Source organism: Daktulosphaira vitifoliae, unplaced genomic scaffold, assembly GCF_025091365.1.
Source record: "Daktulosphaira vitifoliae isolate Bord-2020 unplaced genomic scaffold, ASM2509136v1 Scaffold_3, whole genome shotgun sequence".
Taxonomy (NCBI): domain Eukaryota; kingdom Metazoa; phylum Arthropoda; class Insecta; order Hemiptera; family Phylloxeridae; genus Daktulosphaira; species Daktulosphaira vitifoliae.
Genome location: NW_026099574.1, coordinates 13,024,133 through 13,029,093, shown reverse-complemented (window position 1 = coordinate 13,029,093; position 4,961 = coordinate 13,024,133). Strand labels below are relative to the sequence as shown.

The 4,961-nt window shown below is 35.3% G+C and overlaps 1 protein-coding gene across 9 annotated transcripts in view; it reads left to right on the top strand.

Annotated features, from left to right (window-relative positions):
- The window catches only part of LOC126902313 (RNA binding protein fox-1 homolog 3-like), a 30,866-nt gene that overhangs the window by 6,920 nt on the left and 18,985 nt on the right, over positions 1–4,961 (top strand). Inside the window, exon 1 of one of the 9 annotated variants that reach the window (XM_050679439.1) lies at positions 4–531. The exons of the other annotated variants lie outside the window; for them this stretch is intronic. The gene's annotated coding sequence lies outside the window, so the exon portion shown is untranslated. Of the gene's footprint in view, positions 1–3; positions 532–4,961 lie in introns of those variants that run through there. 9 annotated transcript variants of the gene reach the window in all.

Below are 4,961 nucleotides of genomic sequence, written 5' to 3'. Positions count from 1 at the left end.
ATTGTGTTTGTGCCATTGGGCGTATGGCTTGTTGTGTACGTTCGCTAAAATAATTATTGTTTTTCTTTGTATTTTTCGATATATTTTTCATTTTGTCGTTGCCTGTTCGCACAAATAATATTTATAGTTAAGTCGGTGAAGTTCATTGCAATTTTCGTTTACTAATGTTTTTAGTTTTATCCTAATAGGAAAATTGACCAAATTTTTACTCGTTCGACCAGTCGAATCGTGTCCTAAGTAACGTAATCATAGTAGTTCAAATATTTATTATTAAATTTATTTTCGTTACCGACGTTAGTGCTCGCCAATAGTTCATTGTCTTTGTGCGCGCCAGTGTTTTATTTCGGTTGTTTTTTTTTTTAATTTCAAAAGACTACCAAACGCACACATCGATACGTACGTAGTCCCGTAGCATGTTAAACCGTCGGCCGTACGCTCTTTTACATTTGTGATAAACACGGGTATTATAACGGCCTCAAGCTGTGGGCTGCAACGCCGTATTTGATTCCCCATCAGGGGCTTTACTATCCTGTGAGTACCTTATCATATAATTACAAAGGTTATCATTGTTTTTGTCATAAGATAGCGGTAGGATGACTAATTTTCATCAAATGGACAGCTGATATAAATCATCATATTAACATGTATCACATATCTTCGTTACTATTTCTTATTTGCTACGTTTGATATCGTTTGCTTTGGGTAGGTGTTTAATTTTTAACCGCCGCGCAGAAAGCTAATGTGTCTCACTCTTAACACCGAAACATACGAGACGCGCCCAAATCATTTCTCAAGAGTTACCGCGGTTTGACCAAAAAAATGACCGACGTACTTTACATTGACCTTACCAATGATGATGTGAATTACGCATACATGTTTTCTATCGTAAACTCGCACATGTAAGAAATACGTTCGATATTTCGTCTTATCTAGTCTTTTATTGTTAAAACAATATTAATCTATGCGCCATTCCACTATTATTATTATTCCTCCTTGGGGTGATTGTGGTACAAAAGTTAATTATCGCACTAGAAAAAATTACCTTAGTGTCAAACGAGTTTCGTTACACACGAGTTTACTGCTATTTTTTAGTACTACTATCAAGTTGTCTCTCGTACCGTACTAGTTTTACGAAATACGCCTCTCTCTCATCTATGTCATGTCTATGTACGAAAGAAAAACTTTTATTGACTTTAAAATTGCCGCCACCGCAATGATATGAACTGTCGTTTTTTACACTAAACCAACAAAAATTACACTTAATTTTCTTCACTAGTGTTTTACGTAATTTATTCTATTGTTTTTTTTTTTTGTACACAAATCACTGTAATTAACGATCACATTCCAGCAAGGCAAATAATATACATGTATTGTCTGAATGCATTAACAATTTAAACATTTACATTCGTAATTACTACAACGATTATGGATTTTTATGACTTTCCAAATATTCTACTAAACCATCGTTATTAGGGTAAAAACGGTGTACATTCACCAATTCGAACAGGTAATACAATCCACAAATGTGAAATGTTAATTAACTATACTGGTGTACAGTGACGGGGTCAGTTTTAGGTTACAAAATATACAATATCGAATTTTTCGAGCACGAACGGCGTAACAATTGGTCTAGTGGGCAGTTTAATTTTGGGTAGTTATTATTAATTAAAAAACATTAACCGGCGACATTTTATAGTGTAGTTGCTATGGCATTAATCAATTTTCAGCGTTTCTCGGGACGTTTCTCTCCCTTGCTGGTGCAAGGGAAATGTCGGTAGGGCGTTTTCTTTATCATTACGTCCGTAGTTTGCATAATGGAAACGTGCGACTTGGTTATCACACGCAATGTTACGTGAAAAATGAAAAATACACTCGTCCAACGTAACACCGAAATGACAATAAAAAAACACTGTTGTTAAAGTTAATTGTATCACTGATGACATTAAGTAAAGACCGTGTCATTGTAGTAATTAAGTACTGTGGCTGGTCTAATTAATGGTGTTGTCGATTTCCATGTGGTGAATTTTACATAAGGCGTTTGTTTTATCATTTAACTTTGTTTGAAGTTTCTTCAAAGTTTTGATTTCCTGACGTCAGTTTCTTAGTCAGTTCTTAAGAGATTTTCGGTTATATTTTCGAGTGCATGATAAACCGAGTGCCGCCGAATAAACTGCTTTTGGTTAAAGTTAACATTTGATCTGCTTTACGACTAATGTTACTTTCTTAGCTTCATGTTTTTGGCTTTGATGTCGTAAGTTGTTAACAAAATTCAATGACTCGCACAAGTTTCAATTTTAAAGTTTGTCGTATTCGCATTAATCATAATTGTTTTCCGAATCAGATTAAATACTTCAGGTAGGTTGTCCACGACAATTAAACGTCTGTGTTTTGTACTTGGCACGAAAATTCAATGTGTAATGTACACTCATTAATGTGTTCAATTATCCATTGGTGATTGTTTGATTTGTTATTTTTTATGTACGTCGGTAATCAGCGAATTTATTACTCGTTTGGACTTGCACAACACAACACTTGCTTGATGTTGGTTGATGTCCATTGTAAAGAATTGCTAACTGCGTTTAGGGAGTGATGGACCAGAGCCAGGTTATTATAATTTCTTTGAACACGTGTTCCATGCCGGATATTCTAACTTGTGTTTATTCCAAAAACATTCCGTAGACGCGTTCAATGTAACAGCAACGACGACTTACGGTAATCCACCAAAGTCTATACTAAAAAAATCACTTGATGTACGGTTTTCATTCGGTTAATTTCCATCATAAAAATTATCGCCCCATGAAGGACATTGTATTTTCCCATCATTTCCACTTAATTATTAAACACGTCGCTTAAAATGCACGTAGTGCTGCTGCGTGCTTGACAAACGCTATTAGTAAAATTTATTGTTGCCGTGTAATATTATAATAGTTTTGATTACTATCGTTCGTTGGCTGATCGTGCGTACCTTTTTTTATTATCTCAAGTCACCTTCGTTGATTTGGTAATTATTCGGTAGGAAATGTTGTTTACGTTTTACTAATTGTTAATCCGTTTATGTACAAAATCTTTGATATAATAATATATAAACGTCGTTGAAGAACGAGACGTGCAAGGAAAACCATATTTATTGAATCTTTTTACAAACCATTACCACCATGTCGTGAATTGTCAGAATGAATCTTCGGCATTGTGTTCTTTTTAAAAGCTTTGTTGCTATTTTATGAGGAATTTCCTCATTGGTAACGTCAACAATGAAGTGTAATGTTACATTTATTGGTTGAAAAACGAACCGTAGGTCTTCCTCTTGTTGATCAATTTAACAAAAGCACATTACCAATGAAATGCAATATCAATTACTGTTAATTCTGTCCGAACTGACTTTGTATTATTTGTCTGTTTATAGTTTGAAAATAATAACTTTCGTGATTTATTTAATATTATTTATGAACAAAAATTTCTGTTTTTCAATATTAATTGTTTATATAGAATTGGACGCATCATACTATCACTTGTATGTAATTTTTCATCGTCAACTAAACAAATTATTATATCAAGGATTTGAAAATACGTTTGTCTCAAAGGTGTTAAATATCGAAGGAAATCATTATTCTATAATTTATAGATTGTGTACGAGTTCAGTTGGCGATATACGTTTGTAATATTAGTTATTCGTGTTATTGTTTTTCTCTATTTTAAGAGCGTGTCTCATTCAAACTATTTCTCTATTTATCCGTTTACGGTCGAGGAGGTCGACCGATAGAACACATGTCGGGGGGCCGTATATAGTAATTTATTTATCCTGTCTGTGTAGTGTTGTTGTGTGTATGACGGCGATGAGCACAGGGGCGGCTCCGCTCACATCTGTTGGTTTGTCGAGGAAACAGACACACGAAGGCGGTGGCAACGATGTCGATGAGAAAATGTCATTAAAACACACACAAACTAACATACTATTTAGTTATCTCATAACATTGATTTTCCACTAAAGCATTGGACACCATTGTCGCTCTCTTTTAAAATAATGTTGTAAATGTATTTTTTCTTTTAACGTTTCATTTGCGATCGATGTAATTCAACGACGCCTTTCCCAAAAAGCTTCTGATCTGTACTCGGGGCAACACTGTAAATTATTGTCAATAACGGGGTGCGTGCGTATATAGAAAAAAAAAAAAAACTTATAAAAGTCTCTTGCTGACTTGTAAAATTTACAGTGAAAAAAGTAAATCGACGGACCGCGTTTTAGTACTTTAGCAGTACTGACTACGCTAACGTGTAATAAACGGCCTAACGTCTGTCATTCGGCGTCCACCATCTGTTTTATACTGTTGGTGTTTTCATGAGCAGATTCTCCGGTTAAAAATTCACCGTAGGAAAACTGAATTCTTTTCAAGAAACGCTGTTGTTGTGTTGTACGAATTCGTTATGGTCCGCACAGAGCTCTACTAGTATGTGCGGACTATTCGTGAAAACGACCTCGGGGTGCGGTCGTCTTCTCAACAGTCTACTATTATTGTGACTTTAATTGTTTATTGTCGTTCTAATTAATGTTGTTTCTGAAAATAATAGTTCAATTTTGAAACGCGTTAGATTATTTCGTCTAAGCCATTCCCGACAGAGACAAATGCACTATGCATTGTTCCGTAGCAAATGCCTTTTTTAATCTCCGGCATTCCATTTATAATTACGCGAGTTTCGGCTGATAGCTGATCTACATTATAAAATTATTATAATTTATCTGCCTCTTCGCGCGTCCCGCATGTTTTTGTTCTTCTTATACTGTGCGGCGCCCACATCACATGTGATCGCGAACACGACCTTGATGCACCCGAACAATATTTGTAGTTATGAAACGCCTTTTACTATGACAACTATTAATGAAGTAGTAACAACGGCAGTTGCGAAGAATTTCCTAGTAATTAGTTTATTGGATCGCTTTTCCCCCCCCCCCCCCCCCCAACCCC